This window comes from Rhinoderma darwinii (assembly GCF_050947455.1).
Source record: "Rhinoderma darwinii isolate aRhiDar2 chromosome 4 unlocalized genomic scaffold, aRhiDar2.hap1 SUPER_4_unloc_10, whole genome shotgun sequence".
NCBI lineage: Eukaryota > Metazoa > Chordata > Amphibia > Anura > Rhinodermatidae > Rhinoderma > Rhinoderma darwinii.
In genome coordinates this window covers 216,919-240,000 of record NW_027461754.1, presented here as the reverse complement: position 1 = coordinate 240,000, position 23,082 = coordinate 216,919, and the positions used below count along the sequence as shown (strand labels likewise).

General features: G+C 45.5%; 26 non-coding genes across 26 annotated transcripts; 14 read left to right on the top strand and 12 right to left on the bottom strand.

The window, feature by feature from the left end:
• The first annotated feature begins 469 nt into the window (after positions 1–469).
• Positions 470–555, top strand: TRNAY-GUA (transfer RNA tyrosine (anticodon GUA)). Its single transcript is given in 2 exon segments — positions 470–506; positions 520–555. It is a non-coding gene; the product is annotated as a tRNA-Tyr (tRNA).
• Positions 556–1,122: 567 nt separating this feature from the next.
• TRNAN-GUU (transfer RNA asparagine (anticodon GUU)) lies at positions 1,123–1,196 on the bottom strand. The gene has a single exon. It is a non-coding gene; the product is annotated as a tRNA-Asn (tRNA).
• A 1,027-nt stretch (positions 1,197–2,223) lies between these two features.
• Positions 2,224–2,309, top strand: TRNAY-GUA (transfer RNA tyrosine (anticodon GUA)). The gene is given in 2 exon segments: positions 2,224–2,260; positions 2,274–2,309. It is a non-coding gene; the product is annotated as a tRNA-Tyr (tRNA).
• Positions 2,310–2,876: 567 nt separating this feature from the next.
• Positions 2,877–2,950, bottom strand: TRNAN-GUU (transfer RNA asparagine (anticodon GUU)). Its single transcript has one exon. It is a non-coding gene; the product is annotated as a tRNA-Asn (tRNA).
• Positions 2,951–3,977: 1,027 nt separating this feature from the next.
• On the top strand, positions 3,978–4,063 carry TRNAY-GUA (transfer RNA tyrosine (anticodon GUA)). Its single transcript is given in 2 exon segments — positions 3,978–4,014; positions 4,028–4,063. It is a non-coding gene; the product is annotated as a tRNA-Tyr (tRNA).
• A 567-nt stretch (positions 4,064–4,630) lies between these two features.
• TRNAN-GUU (transfer RNA asparagine (anticodon GUU)) lies at positions 4,631–4,704 on the bottom strand. Its single transcript has one exon. It is a non-coding gene; the product is annotated as a tRNA-Asn (tRNA).
• An 846-nt stretch (positions 4,705–5,550) lies between these two features.
• TRNAA-AGC (transfer RNA alanine (anticodon AGC)) lies at positions 5,551–5,623 on the top strand. The gene has a single exon. It is a non-coding gene; the product is annotated as a tRNA-Ala (tRNA).
• Positions 5,624–5,732: 109 nt separating this feature from the next.
• TRNAY-GUA (transfer RNA tyrosine (anticodon GUA)) lies at positions 5,733–5,818 on the top strand. Its single transcript is given in 2 exon segments — positions 5,733–5,769; positions 5,783–5,818. It is a non-coding gene; the product is annotated as a tRNA-Tyr (tRNA).
• A 567-nt stretch (positions 5,819–6,385) lies between these two features.
• On the bottom strand, positions 6,386–6,459 carry TRNAN-GUU (transfer RNA asparagine (anticodon GUU)). Its single transcript has one exon. It is a non-coding gene; the product is annotated as a tRNA-Asn (tRNA).
• Positions 6,460–7,486: 1,027 nt separating this feature from the next.
• On the top strand, positions 7,487–7,572 carry TRNAY-GUA (transfer RNA tyrosine (anticodon GUA)). The gene is given in 2 exon segments: positions 7,487–7,523; positions 7,537–7,572. It is a non-coding gene; the product is annotated as a tRNA-Tyr (tRNA).
• Positions 7,573–8,139: 567 nt separating this feature from the next.
• TRNAN-GUU (transfer RNA asparagine (anticodon GUU)) lies at positions 8,140–8,213 on the bottom strand. The gene has a single exon. It is a non-coding gene; the product is annotated as a tRNA-Asn (tRNA).
• Positions 8,214–9,240: 1,027 nt separating this feature from the next.
• TRNAY-GUA (transfer RNA tyrosine (anticodon GUA)) lies at positions 9,241–9,326 on the top strand. The gene is given in 2 exon segments: positions 9,241–9,277; positions 9,291–9,326. It is a non-coding gene; the product is annotated as a tRNA-Tyr (tRNA).
• A 560-nt stretch (positions 9,327–9,886) lies between these two features.
• On the bottom strand, positions 9,887–9,960 carry TRNAN-GUU (transfer RNA asparagine (anticodon GUU)). Its single transcript has one exon. It is a non-coding gene; the product is annotated as a tRNA-Asn (tRNA).
• A 1,039-nt stretch (positions 9,961–10,999) lies between these two features.
• Positions 11,000–11,085, top strand: TRNAY-GUA (transfer RNA tyrosine (anticodon GUA)). Its single transcript is given in 2 exon segments — positions 11,000–11,036; positions 11,050–11,085. It is a non-coding gene; the product is annotated as a tRNA-Tyr (tRNA).
• A 567-nt stretch (positions 11,086–11,652) lies between these two features.
• Positions 11,653–11,726, bottom strand: TRNAN-GUU (transfer RNA asparagine (anticodon GUU)). The gene has a single exon. It is a non-coding gene; the product is annotated as a tRNA-Asn (tRNA).
• A 1,039-nt stretch (positions 11,727–12,765) lies between these two features.
• TRNAY-GUA (transfer RNA tyrosine (anticodon GUA)) lies at positions 12,766–12,851 on the top strand. The gene is given in 2 exon segments: positions 12,766–12,802; positions 12,816–12,851. It is a non-coding gene; the product is annotated as a tRNA-Tyr (tRNA).
• A 567-nt stretch (positions 12,852–13,418) lies between these two features.
• On the bottom strand, positions 13,419–13,492 carry TRNAN-GUU (transfer RNA asparagine (anticodon GUU)). Its single transcript has one exon. It is a non-coding gene; the product is annotated as a tRNA-Asn (tRNA).
• Positions 13,493–14,519: 1,027 nt separating this feature from the next.
• TRNAY-GUA (transfer RNA tyrosine (anticodon GUA)) lies at positions 14,520–14,605 on the top strand. The gene is given in 2 exon segments: positions 14,520–14,556; positions 14,570–14,605. It is a non-coding gene; the product is annotated as a tRNA-Tyr (tRNA).
• A 560-nt stretch (positions 14,606–15,165) lies between these two features.
• On the bottom strand, positions 15,166–15,239 carry TRNAN-GUU (transfer RNA asparagine (anticodon GUU)). The gene has a single exon. It is a non-coding gene; the product is annotated as a tRNA-Asn (tRNA).
• Positions 15,240–16,278: 1,039 nt separating this feature from the next.
• On the top strand, positions 16,279–16,364 carry TRNAY-GUA (transfer RNA tyrosine (anticodon GUA)). The gene is given in 2 exon segments: positions 16,279–16,315; positions 16,329–16,364. It is a non-coding gene; the product is annotated as a tRNA-Tyr (tRNA).
• Positions 16,365–18,037: 1,673 nt separating this feature from the next.
• Positions 18,038–18,123, top strand: TRNAY-GUA (transfer RNA tyrosine (anticodon GUA)). The gene is given in 2 exon segments: positions 18,038–18,074; positions 18,088–18,123. It is a non-coding gene; the product is annotated as a tRNA-Tyr (tRNA).
• A 567-nt stretch (positions 18,124–18,690) lies between these two features.
• On the bottom strand, positions 18,691–18,764 carry TRNAN-GUU (transfer RNA asparagine (anticodon GUU)). Its single transcript has one exon. It is a non-coding gene; the product is annotated as a tRNA-Asn (tRNA).
• A 1,039-nt stretch (positions 18,765–19,803) lies between these two features.
• On the top strand, positions 19,804–19,889 carry TRNAY-GUA (transfer RNA tyrosine (anticodon GUA)). Its single transcript is given in 2 exon segments — positions 19,804–19,840; positions 19,854–19,889. It is a non-coding gene; the product is annotated as a tRNA-Tyr (tRNA).
• Positions 19,890–20,456: 567 nt separating this feature from the next.
• TRNAN-GUU (transfer RNA asparagine (anticodon GUU)) lies at positions 20,457–20,530 on the bottom strand. Its single transcript has one exon. It is a non-coding gene; the product is annotated as a tRNA-Asn (tRNA).
• A 1,039-nt stretch (positions 20,531–21,569) lies between these two features.
• TRNAY-GUA (transfer RNA tyrosine (anticodon GUA)) lies at positions 21,570–21,655 on the top strand. Its single transcript is given in 2 exon segments — positions 21,570–21,606; positions 21,620–21,655. It is a non-coding gene; the product is annotated as a tRNA-Tyr (tRNA).
• Positions 21,656–22,222: 567 nt separating this feature from the next.
• On the bottom strand, positions 22,223–22,296 carry TRNAN-GUU (transfer RNA asparagine (anticodon GUU)). The gene has a single exon. It is a non-coding gene; the product is annotated as a tRNA-Asn (tRNA).
• Between the last annotated feature and the right edge of the window lie 786 nt (positions 22,297–23,082).

Genomic DNA, 23,082 nt, shown 5'->3' with positions numbered 1-23,082 from the left:
CCATCTTTTCTACGTTGCGACTTTCTTATTTAAATCATTCTGATTTCTTTTCTCTTCCCACAATTCTTCACTCTGTACACTAACGACTCACCTATACTTTTACACCACCCGGCACCCTGTAAGCTCCACGCTCCTTCTGCTTTTACGGGAGAAAGACATCCACACTTAAAAAAAAAAAAAAAAAAAGCTTAAAGCTACAGGTTGAAAAGTATGTGATGATCACAATTGTGGTGAATCAGGCACCCCAACATGGAAACCAGCATGGACCCCAACATGGACTGCCAGAAGGGGGATTAGCTCAAATGGTAGAGCGCTCGCTTAGCATGCGAGAGGTAACGGGATCGACGCCCGTATTCTCCAAAGTTTTGGTTTGCCGAGTTTTTCAAAGAGCGGGACAATTCTCCTCTGTTTCCCTACTCATGTAACTCATTTGCAAGCTTAGGAAGCACCCGACAACCAGCTCGGCAAGCCTTCGATAGCTCAGCTGGTAGAGCGGAGGACTGTAGTAGAAAATCAGCAATCCTTAGGTCGCTGGTTCAATTCCGGCTCGAAGGAACTTTTGTTAGTCTCATAGATGATGTTTCAACCTGTCGACAAATGCTCTCCCGGTGCCCTCGTCTTCTATCTATTTTCAGAGGGGTCTCTTGTTTGTGTTGGGTATTTGAAATGGGCATCCGACCGAAACTCTCAGTTGAGAGCCACAGTAGGACTTTCTGTAACTCTGACATGCAACTGAAACAAAAAGAGGGTACAATCATCCCTGGGTGGGCTTGAACCACCAACCTTTTGGTTATCAGACAAAAAAAAGTTTTCACAACCTTCAAGCTTTGCTTGAACCTCCCAGTTTCTCATGTCATGTGTCATCTTCTTTGAAACAGAGTGGCGCATGGAAAGACATTTAGGCCCACAACCAAAGAGGGCCAAAGGCTCTGGACCATTCTTTCTACATTGCAACTATGTCATCCAAATCACTGGGATTTTTTTCTCTTCTCAAAATTTTTCACACTGTACATGTTGAAATGGTCTTACAACCGGTGCCCTCCTCTTCTGGCCGAAACTTTAAGTTGAGAGGCACCATAGGATTTTCTGTAACATGCAACTGAGACAAAAAGAGGACACTGCCGTCCCTGGGTGGGCTTGAACCACCAACCTTCCGGTTAACAGCCGAACGCGCTAACCAATTGCGCCACAGAGACAACCACGCTCCCCCACTTTGATTAAAGTCGTAAAAAAGCCACAACATGGTAAATGGAGTATGTTTCTTAGAGGACCTTCTGATCAACACAATAAAAAGAAGAGAATGATAAAACATAACAACTGCGTGGAACTACAGCCGCCAACAAATGGACAATTGCAACACAGAGATGGCCTCCACATTAGCGTCTTAACAACAGTCAGCGGGTAATATTCTACCCCTCTCTTTTGGAGGTATGGCAGCAGAGTGGCGCAGCGGAAGCGTGCTGGGCCCATAACCCAGAGGTCGATGGATCGAAACCATCCTCTGCTAAGTGCTCTCTTTTACTCACGCCCCCTGTTACAATTTGGCCATTATCCCCGGTCGGAATCACATGTTTTTCTCGTAAAAATAGAATAGAGACCCCCGATCCCTGACCATCTCATTTTCACGACCTTCAGACTATGCTTTTTATACACGCAACCTCCCAGTTTCTCATGCCACATGTTTTCGCCTTTGCAACAAAGTGGCACAGGCAAAGGCTTTTGGGCCCACAACCAAATGGGCCATTGGATCTAGACCATCTTTTCTACGTTGCGACTTTCTTATTTAAATCATTCTGATTTCTTTTCTCTTCCCACAATTCTTCACTCTGTACACTAACGACTCACCTATACTTTTACACCACCCGGCACCCTGTAAGCTCCACGCTCCTTCTGCTTTTACGGGAGAAAGACATCCACACTTAAAAAAAAAAAAAAAAAAAGCTTAAAGCTACAGGTTGAAAAGTATGTGATGATCACAATTGTGGTGAATCAGGCACCCCAACATGGAAACCAGCATGGACCCCAACATGGACTGCCAGAAGGGGGATTAGCTCAAATGGTAGAGCGCTCGCTTAGCATGCGAGAGGTAACGGGATCGACGCCCGTATTCTCCAAAGTTTTGGTTTGCCGAGTTTTTCAAAGAGCGGGACAATTCTCCTCTGTTTCCCTACTCATGTAACTCATTTGCAAGCTTAGGAAGCACCCGACAACCAGCTCGGCAAGCCTTCGATAGCTCAGCTGGTAGAGCGGAGGACTGTAGTAGAAAATCAGCAATCCTTAGGTCGCTGGTTCAATTCCGGCTCGAAGGAACTTTTGTTAGTCTCATAGATGATGTTTCAACCTGTCGACAAATGCTCTCCCGGTGCCCTCGTCTTCTATCTATTTTCAGAGGGGTCTCTTGTTTGTGTTGGGTATTTGAAATGGGCATCCGACCGAAACTCTCAGTTGAGAGCCACAGTAGGACTTTCTGTAACTCTGACATGCAACTGAAACAAAAAGAGGGTACAATCATCCCTGGGTGGGCTTGAACCACCAACCTTTTGGTTATCAGACAAAAAAAAGTTTTCACAACCTTCAAGCTTTGCTTGAACCTCCCAGTTTCTCATGTCATGTGTCATCTTCTTTGAAACAGAGTGGCGCATGGAAAGACATTTAGGCCCACAACCAAAGAGGGCCAAAGGCTCTGGACCATTCTTTCTACATTGCAACTATGTCATCCAAATCACTGGGATTTTTTTCTCTTCTCAAAATTTTTCACACTGTACATGTTGAAATGGTCTTACAACCGGTGCCCTCCTCTTCTGGCCGAAACTTTAAGTTGAGAGGCACCATAGGATTTTCTGTAACATGCAACTGAGACAAAAAGAGGACACTGCCGTCCCTGGGTGGGCTTGAACCACCAACCTTCCGGTTAACAGCCGAACGCGCTAACCAATTGCGCCACAGAGACAACCACGCTCCCCCACTTTGATTAAAGTCGTAAAAAAGCCACAACATGGTAAATGGAGTATGTTTCTTAGAGGACCTTCTGATCAACACAATAAAAAGAAGAGAATGATAAAACATAACAACTGCGTGGAACTACAGCCGCCAACAAATGGACAATTGCAACACAGAGATGGCCTCCACATTAGCGTCTTAACAACAGTCAGCGGGTAATATTCTACCCCTCTCTTTTGGAGGTATGGCAGCAGAGTGGCGCAGCGGAAGCGTGCTGGGCCCATAACCCAGAGGTCGATGGATCGAAACCATCCTCTGCTAAGTGCTCTCTTTTACTCACGCCCCCTGTTACAATTTGGCCATTATCCCCGGTCGGAATCACATGTTTTTCTCGTAAAAATAGAATAGAGACCCCCGATCCCTGACCATCTCATTTTCACGACCTTCAGACTATGCTTTTTATACACGCAACCTCCCAGTTTCTCATGCCACATGTTTTCGCCTTTGCAACAAAGTGGCACAGGCAAAGGCTTTTGGGCCCACAACCAAATGGGCCATTGGATCTAGACCATCTTTTCTACGTTGCGACTTTCTTATTTAAATCATTCTGATTTCTTTTCTCTTCCCACAATTCTTCACTCTGTACACTAACGACTCACCTATACTTTTACACCACCCGGCACCCTGTAAGCTCCACGCTCCTTCTGCTTTTACGGGAGAAAGACATCCACACTTAAAAAAAAAAAAAAAAAAAGCTTAAAGCTACAGGTTGAAAAGTATGTGATGATCACAATTGTGGTGAATCAGGCACCCCAACATGGAAACCAGCATGGACCCCAACATGGACTGCCAGAAGGGGGATTAGCTCAAATGGTAGAGCGCTCGCTTAGCATGCGAGAGGTAACGGGATCGACGCCCGTATTCTCCAAAGTTTTGGTTTGCCGAGTTTTTCAAAGAGCGGGACAATTCTCCTCTGTTTCCCTACTCATGTAACTCATTTGCAAGCTTAGGAAGCACCCGACAACCAGCTCGGCAAGCCTTCGATAGCTCAGCTGGTAGAGCGGAGGACTGTAGTAGAAAATCAGCAATCCTTAGGTCGCTGGTTCAATTCCGGCTCGAAGGAACTTTTGTTAGTCTCATAGATGATGTTTCAACCTGTCGACAAATGCTCTCCCGGTGCCCTCGTCTTCTATCTATTTTCAGAGGGGTCTCTTGTTTGTGTTGGGTATTTGAAATGGGCATCCGACCGAAACTCTCAGTTGAGAGCCACAGTAGGACTTTCTGTAACTCTGACATGCAACTGAAACAAAAAGAGGGTACAATCATCCCTGGGTGGGCTTGAACCACCAACCTTTTGGTTATCAGACAAAAAAAAGTTTTCACAACCTTCAAGCTTTGCTTGAACCTCCCAGTTTCTCATGTCATGTGTCATCTTCTTTGAAACAGAGTGGCGCATGGAAAGACATTTAGGCCCACAACCAAAGAGGGCCAAAGGCTCTGGACCATTCTTTCTACATTGCAACTATGTCATCCAAATCACTGGGATTTTTTTCTCTTCTCAAAATTTTTCACACTGTACATGTTGAAATGGTCTTACAACCGGTGCCCTCCTCTTCTGGCCGAAACTTTAAGTTGAGAGGCACCATAGGATTTTCTGTAACATGCAACTGAGACAAAAAGAGGACACTGCCGTCCCTGGGTGGGCTTGAACCACCAACCTTCCGGTTAACAGCCGAACGCGCTAACCAATTGCGCCACAGAGACAACCACGCTCCCCCACTTTGATTAAAGTCGTAAAAAAGCCACAACATGGTAAATGGAGTATGTTTTTTAGAGGACCTTCTGATCAACACAATAAAAAGAAGAGAATGATAAAACATAACAACTGCGTGGAACTACAGCCGCCAACAAATGGACAATTGCAACACAGAGATGGCCTCCACATTAGCGTCTTAACAACAGTCAGCGGGTAATAGGCTACCCCTCTCTTTTGGAGGTATGGCAGCAGAGTGGCGCAGCGGAAGCGTGCTGGGCCCATAACCCAGAGGTCGATGGATCGAAACCATCCTCTGCTAAGTGCTCTCTTTTACTCACGCCCCCTGTTACAATTTGGCCATTATCCCCGGTCGGAATCACATGTTTTTCTCGTAAAAATAGAATAGAGACCCCCGATCCCTGACCATCTCATTTTCACGACCTTCAGACTATGCTTTTTATACACGCAACCTCCCAGTTTCTCATGCCACATGTTTTCGCCTTTGCAACAAAGTGGCACAGGCAAAGGCTTTTGGGCCCACAACCAAATGGGCCATTGGATCTAGACCATCTTTTCTACGTTGCGACTTTCTTATTTAAATCATTCTGATTTCTTTTCTCTTCCCACAATTCTTCACTCTGTACACTAACGACTCACCTATACTTTTACACCACCCGGCACCCTGTAAGCTCCACGCTCCTTCTGCTTTTACGGGAGAAAGACATCCACACTTAAAAAAAAAAAAAAAAAAAAGCTTAAAGCTACAGGTTGAAAAGTATGTGATGATCACAATTGTGGTGAATCAGGCACCCCAACATGGAAACCAGCATGGACCCCAACATGGACTGCCAGAAGGGGGATTAGCTCAAATGGTAGAGCGCTCGCTTAGCATGCGAGAGGTAACGGGATCGATGCCCGTATTCTCCAAAGTTTTGGTTTGCCGAGTTTTTCAAAGAGCGGGACAATTCTCCTCTGTTTCCCTACTCATGTAACTCATTTGCAAGCTTAGGAAGCACCCGACAACCAGCTCGGCAAGCCTTCGATAGCTCAGCTGGTAGAGCGGAGGACTGTAGTAGAAAATCAGCAATCCTTAGGTCGCTGGTTCAATTCCGGCTCGAAGGAACTTTTGTTAGTCTCATAGATGATGTTTCAACCTGTCGACAAATGCTCTCCCGGTGCCCTCGTCTTCTATCTATTTTCAGAGGGGTCTCTTGTTTGTGTTGGGTATTTGAAATGGGCATCCGACCGAAACTCTCAGTTGAGAGCCACAGTAGGACTTTCTGTAACTCTGACATGCAACTGAAACAAAAAGAGGGTACAATCATCCCTGGGTGGGCTTGAACCACCAACCTTTTGGTTATCAGACAAAAAAAAGTTTTCACAACCTTCAAGCTTTGCTTGAACCTCCCAGTTTCTCATGTCATGTGTCATCTTCTTTGAAACAGAGTGGCGCATGGAAAGACATTTAGGCCCACAACCAAAGAGGGCCAAAGGCTCTGGACCATTCTTTCTACATTGCAACTATGTCATCCAAATCACTGGGATTTTTTTCTCTTCTCAAAATTTTTCACACTGTACATGTTGAAATGGTCTTACAACCGGTGCCCTCCTCTTCTGGCCGAAACTTTAAGTTGAGAGGCACCATAGGATTTTCTGTAACATGCAACTGAGACAAAAAGAGGACACTGCCGTCCCTGGGTGGGCTTGAACCACCAACCTTCCGGTTAACAGCCGAACGCGCTAACCAATTGCGCCACAGAGACAACCACGCTTCCCCACTTTGATTAAAGTCGTAAAAAAGCCACAACATGGTAAATGGAGTATGTTTCTTAGAGGACCTTCTGATCAACACAATAAAAAGAAGAGAATGATAAAACATAACAACTGCGTGGAACTACAGCCGCCAACAAATGGACAATTGCAACACAGAGATGGCCTCCACATTAGCGTCTTAACAACAGTCAGCGGGTAATATTCTACCCCTCTCTTTTGGAGGTATGGCAGCAGAGTGGCGCAGCGGAAGCGTGCTGGGCCCATAACCCAGAGGTCGATGGATCGAAACCATCCTCTGCTAAGTGCTCTCTTTTACTCACGCCCCCTGTTACAATTTGGCCATTATCCCCGGTCGGAATCACATGTTTTTCTCGTAAAAATAGAATAGAGACCCCCGATCCCTGACCATCTCATTTTCACGACCTTCAGACTATGCTTTTTATACACGCAACCTCCCAGTTTCTCATGCCACATGTTTTCGCCTTTGCAACAAAGTGGCACAGGCAAAGGCTTTTGGGCCCACAACCAAATGGGCCATTGGATCTAGACCATCTTTTCTACGTTGCGACTTTCTTATTTAAATCATTCTGATTTCTTTTCTCTTCCCACAATTCTTCACTCTGTACACTAACGACTCACCTATACTTTTACACCACCCGGCACCCTGTAAGCTCCACGCTCCTTCTGCTTTTACGGGAGAAAGACATCCACACTTAAAAAAAAAAAAAAAAAAAGCTTAAAGCTACAGGTTGAAAAGTATGTGATGATCACAATTGTGGTGAATCAGGCACCCCAACATGGAAACCAGCATGGACCCCAACATGGACTGCCAGAAGGGGGATTAGCTCAAATGGTAGAGCGCTCGCTTAGCATGCGAGAGGTAACGGGATCGACGCCCGTATTCTCCAAAGTTTTGGTTTGCCGAGTTTTTCAAAGAGCGGGACAATTCTCCTCTGTTTCCCTACTCATGTAACTCATTTGCAAGCTTAGGAAGCACCCGACAACCAGCTCGGCAAGCCTTCGATAGCTCAGCTGGTAGAGCGGAGGACTGTAGTAGAAAATCAGCAATCCTTAGGTCGCTGGTTCAATTCCGGCTCGAAGGAACTTTTGTTAGTCTCATAGATGATGTTTCAACCTGTCGACAAATGCTCTCCCGGTGCCCTCGTCTTCTATCTATTTTCAGAGGGGTCTCTTGTTTGTGTTGGGTATTTGAAATGGGCATCCGACCGAAACTCTCAGTTGAGAGCCACAGTAGGACTTTCTGTAACTCTGACATGCAACTGAAACAAAAAGAGGGTACAATCATCCCTGGGTGGGCTTGAACCACCAACCTTTTGGTTATCAGACAAAAAAAAGTTTTCACAACCTTCAAGCTTTGCTTGAACCTCCCAGTTTCTCATGTCATGTGTCATCTTCTTTGAAACAGAGTGGCGCATGGAAAGACATTTAGGCCCACAACCAAAGAGGGCCAAAGGCTCTGGACCATTCTTTCTACATTGCAACTATGTCATCCAAATCACTGGGATTTTTTTCTCTTCTCAAAATTTTTCACACTGTACATGTTGAAATGGTCTTACAACCGGTGCCCTCCTCTTCTGGCCGAAACTTTAAGTTGAGAGGCACCATAGGATTTTCTGTAACATGCAACTGAGACAAAAAGAGGACACTGCCGTCCCTGGGTGGGCTTGAACCACCAACCTTCCGGTTAACAGCCGAACGCGCTAACCAATTGCGCCACAGAGACAACCACGCTTCCCCACTTTGATTAAAGTCGTAAAAAAGCCACAACATGGTAAATGGAGTATGTTTCTTAGAGGACCTTCTGATCAACACAATAAAAAGAAGAGAATGATAAAACATAACAACTGCGTGGAACTACAGCCGCCAACAAATGGACAATTGCAACACAGAGATGGCCTCCACATTAGCGTCTTAACAACAGTCAGCGGGTAATATTCTACCCCTCTCTTTTGGAGGTATGGCAGCAGAGTGGCGCAGCGGAAGCGTGCTGGGCCCATAACCCAGAGGTCGATGGATCGAAACCATCCTCTGCTAAGTGCTCTCTTTTACTCACGCCCCCTGTTACAATTTGGCCATTATCCCCGGTCGGAATCACATGTTTTTCTCGTAAAAATAGAATAGAGACCCCCGATCCCTGACCATCTCATTTTCACGACCTTCAGACTATGCTTTTTATACACGCAACCTCCCAGTTTCTCATGCCACATGTTTTCGCCTTTGCAACAAAGTGGCACAGGCAAAGGCTTTTGGGCCCACAACCAAATGGGCCATTGGATCTAGACCATCTTTTCTACGTTGCGACTTTCTTATTTAAATCATTCTGATTTCTTTTCTCTTCCCACAATTCTTCACTCTGTACACTAACGACTCACCTATACTTTTACACCACCCGGCACCCTGTAAGCTCCACGCTCCTTCTGCTTTTACGGGAGAAAGACATCCACACTTAAAAAAAAAAAAAAAAAAAGCTTAAAGCTACAGGTTGAAAAGTATGTGATGATCACAATTGTGGTGAATCAGGCACCCCAACATGGAAACCAGCATGGACCCCAACATGGACTGCCAGAAGGGGGATTAGCTCAAATGGTAGAGCGCTCGCTTAGCATGCGAGAGGTAACGGGATCGACGCCCGTATTCTCCAAAGTTTTGGTTTGCCGAGTTTTTCAAAGAGCGGGACAATTCTCCTCTGTTTCCCTACTCATGTAACTCATTTGCAAGCTTAGGAAGCACCCGACAACCAGCTCGGCAAGCCTTCGATAGCTCAGCTGGTAGAGCGGAGGACTGTAGTAGAAAATCAGCAATCCTTAGGTCGCTGGTTCAATTCCGGCTCGAAGGAACTTTTGTTAGTCTCATAGATGATGTTTCAACCTGTCGACAAATGCTCTCCCGGTGCCCTCGTCTTCTATCTATTTTCAGAGGGGTCTCTTGTTTGTGTTGGGTATTTGAAATGGGCATCCGACCGAAACTCTCAGTTGAGAGCCACAGTAGGACTTTCTGTAACTCTGACATGCAACTGAAACAAAAAGAGGGTACAATCATCCCTGGGTGGGCTTGAACCACCAACCTTTTGGTTATCAGACAAAAAAAAGTTTTCACAACCTTCACTTGAACCTCCCAGTTTCTCATGTCATGTGTCATCTTCTTTGAAACAGAGTGGCGCATGGAAAGACATTTAGGCCCACAACCAAAGAGGGCCAAAGGCTCTGGACCATTCTTTCTACATTGCAACTATGTCATCCAAATCACTGGGATTTTTTTCTCTTCTCAAAATTTTTCACACTGTACATGTTGAAATGGTCTTACAACCGGTGCCCTCCTCTTCTGGCCGAAACTTTAAGTTGAGAGGCACCATAGGATTTTCTGTAACATGCAACTGAGACAAAAAGAGGACACTGCCGTCCCTGGGTGGGCTTGAACCACCAACCTTCCGGTTAACAGCCGAACGCGCTAACCAATTGCGCCACAGAGACAACCACGCTCCCCCACTTTGATTAAAGTCATAAAAAAGCCACAACATGGTAAATGGAGTATGTTTCTTAGAGGACCTTCTGATCAACACAATAAAAAGAAGAGAATGATAAAACATAACAACTGCGTGGAACTACAGCCGCCAACAAATGGACAATTGCAACACAGAGATGGCCTCCACATTAGCGTCTTAACAACAGTCAGCGGGTAATAGGCTACCCCTCTCTTTTGGAGGTATGGCAGCAGAGTGGCGCAGCGGAAGCGTGCTGGGCCCATAACCCAGAGGTCGATGGATCGAAACCATCCTCTGCTAAGTGCTCTCTTTTACTCACGCCCCCTGTTACAATTTGGCCATTATCCCCGGTCGGAATCACATGTTTTTCTCGTAAAAATAGAATAGAGACCCCCGATCCCTGACCATCTCATTTTCACGACCTTCAGACTATGCTTTTTATACACGCAACCTCCCAGTTTCTCATGCCACATGTTTTCGCCTTTGCAACAAAGTGGCACAGGCAAAGGCTTTTGGGCCCACAACCAAATGGGCCATTGGATCTAGACCATCTTTTCTACGTTGCGACTTTCTTATTTAAATCATTCTGATTTCTTTTCTCTTCCCACAATTCTTCACTCTGTACACTAACGACTCACCTATACTTTTACACCACCCGGCACCCTGTAAGCTCCACGCTCCTTCTGCTTTTACGGGAGAAAGACATCCACACTTAAAAAAAAATAAATAAAAAAATAAAAAAAAAGCTTAAAGCTACAGGTTGAAAAGTATGTGATGATCACAATTGTGGTGAATCAGGCACCCCAACATGGAAACCAGCATGGACCCCAACATGGACTGCCAGAAGGGGGATTAGCTCAAATGGTAGAGCGCTCGCTTAGCATGCGAGAGGTAACGGGATCGACGCCCGTATTCTCCAAAGTTTTGGTTTGCCGAGTTTTTCAAAGAGCGGGACAATTCTCCTCTGTTTCCCTACTCATGTAACTCATTTGCAAGCTTAGGAAGCACCCGACAACCAGCTCGGCAAGCCTTCGATAGCTCAGCTGGTAGAGCGGAGGACTGTAGTAGAAAATCAGCAATCCTTAGGTCGCTGGTTCAATTCCGGCTCGAAGGAACTTTTGTTAGTCTCATAGATGATGTTTCAACCTGTCGACAAATGCTCTCCCGGTGCCCTCGTCTTCTATCTATTTTCAGAGGGGTCTCTTGTTTGTGTTGGGTATTTGAAATGGGCATCCGACCGAAACTCTCAGTTGAGAGCCACAGTAGGACTTTCTGTAACTCTGACATGCAACTGAAACAAAAAGAGGGTACAATCATCCCTGGGTGGGCTTGAACCACCAACCTTTTGGTTATCAGACAAAAAAAAGTTTTCACAACCTTCAAGCTTTGCTTGAACCTCCCAGTTTCTCATGTCATGTGTCATCTTCTTTGAAACAGAGTGGCGCATGGAAAGACATTTAGGCCCACAACCAAAGAGGGCCAAAGGCTCTGGACCATTCTTTCTACATTGCAACTATGTCATCCAAATCACTGGGATTTTTTTCTCTTCTCAAAATTTTTCACACTGTACATGTTGAAATGGTCTTACAACCGGTGCCCTCCTCTTCTGGCCGAAACTTTAAGTTGAGAGGCACCATAGGATTTTCTGTAACATGCAACTGAGACAAAAAGAGGACACTGCCGTCCCTGGGTGGGCTTGAACCACCAACCTTCCGGTTAACAGCCGAACGCGCTAACCAATTGCGCCACAGAGACAACCACGCTCCCCCACTTTGATTAAAGTCGTAAAAAAGCCACAACATGGTAAATGGAGTATGTTTCTTAGAGGACCTTCTGATCAACACAATAAAAAGAAGAGAATGATAAAACATAACAACTGCGTGGAACTACAGCCGCCAACAAATGGACAATTGCAACACAGAGATGGCCTCCACATTAGCGTCTTAACAACAGTCAGCGGGTAATAGGCTACCCCTCTCTTTTGGAGGTATGGCAGCAGAGTGGCGCAGCGGAAGCGTGCTGGGCCCATAACCCAGAGGTCGATGGATCGAAACCATCCTCTGCTAAGTGCTCTCTTTTACTCACGCCCCCTGTTACAATTTGGCCATTATCCCCGGTCGGAATCACATGTTTTTCTCGTAAAAATAGAATAGAGACCCCCGATCCCTGACCATCTCATTTTCACGACCTTCAGACTATGCTTTTTATACACGCAACCTCCCAGTTTCTCATGCCACATGTTTTCGCCTTTGCAACAAAGTGGCACAGGCAAAGGCTTTTGGGCCCACAACCAAATGGGCCATTGGATCTAGACCATCTTTTCTACGTTGCGACTTTCTTATTTAAATCATTCTGATTTCTTTTCTCTTCCCACAATTCTTCACTCTGTACACTAACGACTCACCTATACTTTTACACCACCCGGCACCCTGTAAGCTCCACGCTCCTTCTGCTTTTACGGGAGAAAGACATCCACACTTAAAAAAAAAAAAAAATAAAAATAAAAAAAAAGCTTAAAGCTACAGGTTGAAAAGTATGTGATGATCACAATTGTGGTGAATCAGGCACCCCAACATGGAAACCAGCATGGACCCCAACATGGACTGCCAGAAGGGGGATTAGCTCAAATGGTAGAGCGCTCGCTTAGCATGCGAGAGGTAACGGGATCGACGCCCGTATTCTCCAAAGTTTTGGTTTGCCGAGTTTTTCAAAGAGCGGGACAATTCTCCTCTGTTTCCCTACTCATGTAACTCATTTGCAAGCTTAGGAAGCACCCGACAACCAGCTCGGCAAGCCTTCGATAGCTCAGCTGGTAGAGCGGAGGACTGTAGTAGAAAATCAGCAATCCTTAGGTCGCTGGTTCAATTCCGGCTCGAAGGAACTTTTGTTAGTCTCATAGATGATGTTTCAACCTGTCGACAAATGCTCTCCCGGTGCCCTCGTCTTCTATCTATTTTCAGAGGGGTCTCTTGTTTGTGTTGGGTATTTGAAATGGGCATCCGACCGAAACTCTCAGTTGAGAGCCACAGTAGGACTTTCTGTAACTCTGACATGCAACTGAAACAAAAAGAGGGTACAATCATCCCTGGGTGGGCTTGAACCACCAACCTTTTGGTTATCAGACAAAAAAAAGTTTTCACAACCTTCAAGCTTTGCTTGAACCTCCCAGTTTCTCATGTCATGTGTCATCTTCTTTGAAACAGAGTGGCGCATGGAAAGACATTTAGGCCCACAACCAAAGAGGGCCAAAGGCTCTGGACCATTCTTTCTACATTGCAACTATGTCATCCAAATCACTGGGATTTTTTTCTCTTCTCAAAATTTTTCACACTGTACATGTTGAAATGGTCTTACAACCGGTGCCCTCCTCTTCTGGCCGAAACTTTAAGTTGAGAGGCACCATAGGATTTTCTGTAACATGCAACTGAGACAAAAAGAGGACACTGCCGTCCCTGGGTGGGCTTGAACCACCAACCTTCCGGTTAACAGCCGAACGCGCTAACCAATTGCGCCACAGAGACAACCACGCTCCCCCACTTTGATTAAAGTCATAAAAAAGCCACAACATGGTAAATGGAGTATGTTTCTTAGAGGACCTTCTGATCAACACAATAAAAAGAAGAGAATGATAAAACATAACAACTGCGTGGAACTACAGCCGCCAACAAATGGACAATTGCAACACAGAGATGGCCTCCACATTAGCGTCTTAACAACAGTCAGCGGGTAATAGGCTACCCCTCTCTTTTGGAGGTATGGCAGCAGAGTGGCGCAGCGGAAGCGTGCTGGGCCCATAACCCAGAGGTCGATGGATCGAAACCATCCTCTGCTAAGTGCTCTCTTTTACTCACGCCCCCTGTTACAATTTGGCCATTATCCCCGGTCGGAATCACATGTTTTTCTCGTAAAAATAGAATAGAGACCCCCGATCCCTGACCATCTCATTTTCACGACCTTCAGACTATGCTTTTTATACACGCAACCTCCCAGTTTCTCATGCCACATGTTTTCGCCTTTGCAACAAAGTGGCACAGGCAAAGGCTTTTGGGCCCACAACCAAATGGGCCATTGGATCTAGACCATCTTTTCTACGTTGCGACTTTCTTATTTAAATCATTCTGATTTCTTTTCTCTTCCCACAATTCTTCACTCTGTACACTAACGACTCACCTATACTTTTACACCACCCGGCACCCTGTAAGCTCCACGCTCCTTCTGCTTTTACGGGAGAAAGACATCCACACTTAAAAAAAAAAAAAAAAAAAGCTTAAAGCTACAGGTTGAAAAGTATGTGATGATCACAATTGTGGTGAATCAGGCACCCCAACATGGAAACCAGCATGGACCCCAACATGGACTGCCAGAAGGGGGATTAGCTCAAATGGTAGAGCGCTCGCTTAGCATGCGAGAGGTAACGGGATCGACGCCCGTATTCTCCAAAGTTTTGGTTTGCCGAGTTTTTCAAAGAGCGGGACAATTCTCCTCTGTTTCCCTACTCATGTAACTCATTTGCAAGCTTAGGAAGCACCCGACAACCAGCTCGGCAAGCCTTCGATAGCTCAGCTGGTAGAGCGGAGGACTGTAGTAGAAAATCAGCAATCCTTAGGTCGCTGGTTCAATTCCGGCTCGAAGGAACTTTTGTTAGTCTCATAGATGATGTTTCAACCTGTCGACAAATGCTCTCCCGGTGCCCTCGTCTTCTATCTATTTTCAGAGGGGTCTCTTGTTTGTCTTGGGTATTTGAAATGGGCATCCGACCGAAACTCTCAGTTGAGAGCCACAGTAGGACTTTCTGTAACTCTGACATGCAACTGAAACAAAAAGAGGGTACAATCATCCCTGGGTGGGCTTGAACCACCAACCTTTTGGTTATCAGACAAAAAAAAGTTTTCACAACCTTCACTTGAACCTCCCAGTTTCTCATGTCATGTGTCATCTTCTTTGAAACAGAGTGGCGCATGGAAAGACATTTAGGCCCACAACCAAAGAGGGCCAAAGGCTCTGGACCATTCTTTCTACATTGCAACTATGTCATCCAAATCACTGGGATTTTTTTCTCTTCTCAAAATTTTTCACACTGTACATGTTGAAATGGTCTTACAACCGGTGCCCTCCTCTTCTGGCCGAAACTTTAAGTTGAGAGGCACCATAGGATTTTCTGTAACATGCAACTGAGACAAAAAGAGGACACTGCCGTCCCTGGGTGGGCTTGAACCACCAACCTTCCGGTTAACAGCCGAACGCGCTAACCAATTGCGCCACAGAGACAACCACGCTCCCCCACTTTGATTAAAGTCATAAAAAAGCCACAACATGGTAAATGGAGTATGTTTCTTAGAGGACCTTCTGATCAACACAATAAAAAGAAGAGAATGATAAAACATAACAACTGCGTGGAACTACAGCCGCCAACAAATGGACAATTGCAACACAGAGATGGCCTCCACATTAGCGTCTTAACAACAGTCAGCGGGTAATAGGCTACCCCTCTCTTTTGGAGGTATGGCAGCAGAGTGGCGCAGCGGAAGCGTGCTGGGCCCATAACCCAGAGGTCGATGGATCGAAACCATCCTCTGCTAAGTGCTCTCTTTTACTCACGCCCCCTGTTACAATTTGGCCATTATCCCCGGTCGGAATCACATGTTTTTCTCGTAAAAATAGAATAGAGACCCCCGATCCCTGACCATCTCATTTTCACGACCTTCAGACTATGCTTTTTATACACGCAACCTCCCAGTTTCTCATGCCACATGTTTTCGCCTTTGCAACAAAGTGGCACAGGCAAAGGCTTTTGGGCCCACAACCAAATGGGCCATTGGATCTAGTCCATCTTTTCTACGTTGCGACTTTCTTATTTAAATCATTCTGATTTCTTTTCTCTTCCCACAATTCTTCACTCTGTACACTAACGACTCACCTATACTTTTACACCACCCGGCACCCTGTAAGCTCCACGCTCCTTCTGCTTTTACGGGAGAAAGACATCCACACTTAAAAAAAAATAAATAAAAAAATAAAAAAAAAGCTTAAAGCTACAGGTTGAAAAGTATGTGATGATCACAATTGTGGTGAATCAGGCACCCCAACATGGAAACCAGCATGGACCCCAACATGGACTGCCAGAAGGGGGATTAGCTCAAATGGTAGAGCGCTCGCTTAGCATGCGAGAGGTAACGGGATCGACGCCCGTATTCTCCAAAGTTTTGGTTTGCCGAGTTTTTCAAAGAGCGGGACAATTCTCCTCTGTTTCCCTACTCATGTAACTCATTTGCAAGCTTAGGAAGCACCCGACAACCAGCTCGGCAAGCCTTCGATAGCTCAGCTGGTAGAGCGGAGGACTGTAGTAGAAAATCAGCAATCCTTAGGTCGCTGGTTCAATTCCGGCTCGAAGGAACTTTTGTTAGTCTCATAGATGATGTTTCAACCTGTCGACAAATGCTCTCCCGGTGCCCTCGTCTTCTATCTATTTTCAGAGGGGTCTCTTGTTTGTCTTGGGTATTTGAAATGGGCATCCGACCGAAACTCTCAGTTGAGAGCCACAGTAGGACTTTCTGTAACTCTGACATGCAACTGAAACAAAAAGAGGGTACAATCATCCCTGGGTGGGCTTGAACCACCAACCTTTTGGTTATCAGACAAAAAAAAGTTTTCACAACCTTCACTTGAACCTCCCAGTTTCTCATGTCATGTGTCATCTTCTTTGAAACAGAGTGGCGCATGGAAAGACATTTAGGCCCACAACCAAAGAGGGCCAAAGGCTCTGGACCATTCTTTCTACATTGCAACTATGTCATCCAAATCACTGGGATTTTTTTCTCTTCTCAAAATTTTTCACACTGTACATGTTGAAATGGTCTTACAACCGGTGCCCTCCTCTTCTGGCCGAAACTTTAAGTTGAGAGGCACCATAGGATTTTCTGTAACATGCAACTGAGACAAAAAGAGGACACTGCCGTCCCTGGGTGGGCTTGAACCACCAACCTTCCGGTTAACAGCCGAACACGCTAACCAATTGCGCCACAGAGACAACCACGCTCCCCCACTTTGATTAAAGTCGTAAAAAAGCCACAACATGGTAAATGGAGTATGTTTCTTAGAGGACCTTCTGATCAACACAATAAAAAGAAGAGAATGATAAAACATAACAACTGCGTGGAACTACAGCCGCCAACAAATGGACAATTGCAACACAGAGATGGCCTCCACATTAGCGTCTTAACAACAGTCAGCGGGTAATAGGCTACCCCTCTCTTTTGGAAGTATGGCAGCAGAGTGGCGCAGCGGAAGCGTGCTGGGCCCATAACCCAGAGGTCGATGGATCGAAACCATCCTCTGCTAAGTGCTCTCTTTTACTCACGCCCCCTGTTACAATTTGGCCATTATCCCCGGTCGGAATCACATGTTTTTCTCGTAAAAATAGAATAGAGACCCCCGATCCCTGACCATCTCATTTTCACGACCTTCAGACTATGCTTTTTATACACGCAACCTCCCAGTTTCTCATGCCACATGTTTTCGCCTTTGCAACAAAGTGGCACAGGCAAAGGCTTTTGGGCCCACAACCAAATGGGCCATTGGATCTAGACCATCTTTTCTACGTTGCGACTTTCTTATTTAAATCATTCTGATTTCTTTTCTCTTCCCACAATTCTTCACTCTGTACACTAACGACTCACCTATACTTTTACACCACCCGGCACCCTGTAAGCTCCACGCTCCTTCTGCTTTTACGGGAGAAAGACATCCACACTTAAAAAAAAATAAATAAAAAAATAAAAAAAAAGCTTAAAGCTACAGGTTGAAAAGTATGTGATGATCACAATTGTGGTGAATCAGGCACCCCAACATGGAAACCAGCATGGACCCCAACATGGACTGCCAGAAGGGGGATTAGCTCAAATGGTAGAGCGCTCGCTTAGCATGCGAGAGGTAACGGGATCGACGCCTGTATTCTCCAAAGTTTTGGTTTGCCGAGTTTTTCAAAGAGCGGGACAATTCTCCTCTGTTTCCCTACTCATGTAACTCATTTGCAAGCTTAGGAAGCACCCGACAACCAGCTCGGCAAGCCTTCGATAGCTCAGCTGGTAGAGCGGAGGACTGTAGTAGAAAATCAGCAATCCTTAGGTCGCTGGTTCAATTCCGGCTCGAAGGAACTTTTGTTAGTCTCATAGATGATGTTTCAACCTGTCGACAAATGCTCTCCCGGTGCCCTCGTCTTCTATCTATTTTCAGAGGGGTCTCTTGTTTGTGTTGGGTATTTGAAATGGGCATCCGACCGAAACTCTCAGTTGAGAGCCACAGTAGGACTTTCTGTAACTCTGACATGCAACTGAAACAAAAAGAGGGTACAATCATCCCTGGGTGGGCTTGAACCACCAACCTTTTGGTTATCAGACAAAAAAAAGTTTTCACAACCTTCAAGCTTTGCTTGAACCTCCCAGTTTCTCATGTCATGTGTCATCTTCTTTGAAACAGAGTGGCGCATGGAAAGACATTTAGGCCCACAACCAAAGAGGGCCAAAGGCTCTGGACCATTCTTTCTACATTGCAACTATGTCATCCAAATCACTGGGATTTTTTTCTCTTCTCAAAATTTTTCACACTGTACATGTTGAAATGGTCTTACAACCGGTGCCCTCCTCTTCTGGCCGAAACTTTAAGTTGAGAGGCACCATAGGATTTTCTGTAACATGCAACTGAGACAAAAAGAGGACACTGCCGTCCCTGGGTGGGCTTGAACCACCAACCTTCCGGTTAACAGCCGAACGCGCTAACCAATTGCGCCACAGAGACAACCACGCTCCCCCACTTTGATTAAAGTCGTAAAAAAGCCACAACATGGTAAATGGAGTATGTTTCTTAGAGGACCTTCTGATCAACACAATAAAAAGAAGAGAATGATAAAACATAACAACTGCGTGGAACTACAGCCGCCAACAAATGGACAATTGCAACACAGAGATGGCCTCCACATTAGCGTCTTAACAACAGTCAGCGGGTAATAGGCTACCCCTCTCTTTTGGAGGTATGGCAGCAGAGTGGCGCAGCGGAAGCGTGCTGGGCCCATAACCCAGAGGTCGATGGATCGAAACCATCCTCTGCTAAGTGCTCTCTTTTACTCACGCCCCCTGTTACAATTTGGCCATTATCCCCGGTCGGAATCACATGTTTTTCTCGTAAAAATAGAATAGAGACCCCCGATCCCTGACCATCTCATTTTCACGACCTTCAGACTATGCTTTTTATACACGCAACCTCCCAGTTTCTCATGCCACATGTTTTCGCCTTTGCAACAAAGTGGCACAGGCAAAGGCTTTTGGGCCCACAACCAAATGGGCCATTGGATCTAGACCATCTTTTCTACGTTGCGACTTTCTTATTTAAATCATTCTGATTTCTTTTCTCTTCCCACAATTCTTCACTCTGTACACTAACGACTCACCTATACTTTTACACCACCCGGCACCCTGTAAGCTCCACGCTCCTTCTGCTTTTACGGGAGAAAGACATCCACACTTAAAAAAAAAAAAAAATAAAAATAAAAAAAAAGCTTAAAGCTACAGGTTGAAAAGTATGTGATGATCACAATTGTGGTGAATCAGGCACCCCAACATGGAAACCAGCATGGACCCCAACATGGACTGCCAGAAGGGGGATTAGCTCAAATGGTAGAGCGCTCGCTTAGCATGCGAGAGGTAACGGGATCGACGCCCGTATTCTCCAAAGTTTTGGTTTGCCGAGTTTTTCAAAGAGCGGGACAATTCTCCTCTGTTTCCCTACTCATGTAACTCATTTGCAAGCTTAGGAAGCACCCGACAACCAGCTCGGCAAGCCTTCGATAGCTCAGCTGGTAGAGCGGAGGACTGTAGTAGAAAATCAGCAATCCTTAGGTCGCTGGTTCAATTCCGGCTCGAAGGAACTTTTGTTAGTCTCATAGATGATGTTTCAACCTGTCGACAAATGCTCTCCCGGTGCCCTCGTCTTCTATCTATTTTCAGAGGGGTCTCTTGTTTGTGTTGGGTATTTGAAATGGGCATCCGACCGAAACTCTCAGTTGAGAGCCACAGTAGGACTTTCTGTAACTCTGACATGCAACTGAAACAAAAAGAGGGTACAATCATCCCTGGGTGGGCTTGAACCACCAACCTTTTGGTTATCAGACAAAAAAAAGTTTTCACAACCTTCAAGCTTTGCTTGAACCTCCCAGTTTCTCATGTCATGTGTCATCTTCTTTGAAACAGAGTGGCGCATGGAAAGACATTTAGGCCCACAACCAAAGAGGGCCAAAGGCTCTGGACCATTCTTTCTACATTGCAACTATGTCATCCAAATCACTGGGATTTTTTTCTCTTCTCAAAATTTTTCACACTGTACATGTTGAAATGGTCTTACAACCGGTGCCCTCCTCTTCTGGCCGAAACTTTAAGTTGAGAGGCACCATAGGATTTTCTGTAACATGCAACTGAGACAAAAAGAGGACACTGCCGTCCCTGGGTGGGCTTGAACCACCAACCTTCCGGTTAACAGCCGAACGCGCTAACCAATTGCGCCACAGAGACAACCACGCTCCCCCACTTTGATTAAAGTCATAAAAAAGCCACAACATGGTAAATGGAGTATGTTTCTTAGAGGACCTTCTGATCAACACAATAAAAAGAAGAGAATGATAAAACATAACAACTGCGTGGAACTACAGCCGCCAACAAATGGACAATTGCAACACAGAGATGGCCTCCACATTAGCGTCTTAACAACAGTCAGCGGGTAATAGGCTACCCCTCTCTTTTGGAGGTATGGCAGCAGAGTGGCGCAGCGGAAGCGTGCTGGGCCCATAACCCAGAGGTCGATGGATCGAAACCATCCTCTGCTAAGTGCTCTCTTTTACTCACGCCCCCTGTTACAATTTGGCCATTATCCCCGGTCGGAATCACATGTTTTTCTCGTAAAAATAGAATAGAGACCCCCGATCCCTGACCATCTCATTTTCACGACCTTCAGACTATGCTTTTTATACACGCAACCTCCCAGTTTCTCATGCCACATGTTTTCGCCTTTGCAACAAAGTGGCACAGGCAAAGGCTTTTGGGCCCACAACCAAATGGGCCATTGGATCTAGACCATCTTTTCTACGTTGCGACTTTCTTATTTAAATCATTCTGATTTCTTTTCTCTTCCCACAATTCTTCACTCTGTACACTAACGACTCACCTATACTTTTACACCACCCGGCACCCTGTAAGCTCCACGCTCCTTCTGCTTTTACGGGAGAAAGACATCCACACTTAAAAAAAAAAAAAAAAAAAAATAAAAAAAAAGCTTAAAGCTACAGGTTGAAAAGTATGTGATGATCACAATTGTGGTGAATCAGGCACCCCAACATGGAAACCAGCATGGACCCCAACATGGACTGCCAGAAGGGGGATTAGCTCAAATGGTAGAGCGCTCGCTTAGCATGCGAGAGGTAACGGGATCGACGCCCGTATTCTCCAAAGTTTTGGTTTGCCGAGTTTTTCAAAGAGCGGGACAATTCTCCTCTGTTTCCCTACTCATGTAACTCATTTGCAAGCTTAGGAAGCACCCGACAACCAGCTCGGCAAGCCTTCGATAGCTCAGCTGGTAGAGCGGAGGACTGTAGTAGAAAATCAGCAATCCTTAGGTCGCTGGTTCAATTCCGGCTCGAAGGAACTTTTGTTAGTCTCATAGATGATGTTTCAACCTGTCGACAAATGCTCTCCCGGTGCCCTCGTCTTCTATCTATTTTCAGAGGGGTCTCTTGTTTGTGTTGGGTATTTGAAATGGGCATCCGACCGAAACTCTCAGTTGAGAGCCACAGTAGGACTTTCTGTAACTCTGACATGCAACTGAAACAAAAAGAGGGTACAATCATCCCTGGGTGGGCTTGAACCACCAACCTTTTGGTTATCAGACAAAAAAAAGTTTTCACAACCTTCAAGCTTTGCTTGAACCTCCCAGTTTCTCATGTCATGTGTCATCTTCTTTGAAACAGAGTGGCGCATGGAAAGACATTTAGGCCCACAACCAAAGAGGGCCAAAGGCTCTGGACCATTCTTTCTACATTGCAACTATGTCATCCAAATCACTGGGATTTTTTTCTCTTCTCAAAATTTTTCACACTGTACATGTTGAAATGGTCTTACAACCGGTGCCCTCCTCTTCTGGCCGAAACTTTAAGTTGAGAGGCACCATAGGATTTTCTGTAACATGCAACTGAGACAAAAAGAGGACACTGCCGTCCCTGGGTGGGCTTGAACCACCAACCTTCCGGTTAACAGCCGAACGCGCTAACCAATTGCGCCACAGAGACAACCACGCTCCCCCACTTTGATTAAAGTCGTAAAAAAGCCACAACATGGTAAATGGAGTATGTTTCTTAGAGGACCTTCTGATCAACACAATAAAAAGAAGAGAATGATAAAACATAACAACTGCGTGGAACTACAGCCGCCAACAAATGGACAATTGCAACACAGAGATGGCCTCCACATTAGCGTCTTAACAACAGTCAGCGGGTAATAGGCTACCCCTCTCTTTTGGAGGTATGGCAGCAGAGTGGCGCAGCGGAAGCGTGCTGGGCCCATAACCCAGAGGTCGATGGATCGAAACCATCCTCTGCTAAGTGCTCTCTTTTACTCACGCCCCCTGTTACAATTTGGCCATTATCCCCGGTCGGAATCACATGTTTTTCTCGTAAAAATAGAATAGAGACCCCCGATCCCTGACCATCTCATTTTCACGACCTTCAGACTATGCTTTTTATACACGCAACCTCCCAGTTTCTCATGCCACATGTTTTCGCCTTTGCAACAAAGTGGCACAGGCAAAGGCTTTTGGGCCCACAACCAAATGGGCCATTGGATCTAGACCATCTTTTCTACGTTGCGACTTTCTTATTTAAATCATTCTGATTTCTTTTCTCTTCCCACAATTCTTCACTCTGTACACTAACGACTCACCTATACTTTTACACCACCCGGCACCCTGTAAGCTCCACGCTCCTTCTGCTTTTACGGGAGAAAGACATCCACACTTAAAAAAAAAAAAATAAAAAAATAAAAAAAAAGCTTAAAGCTACAGGTTGAAAAGTATGTGA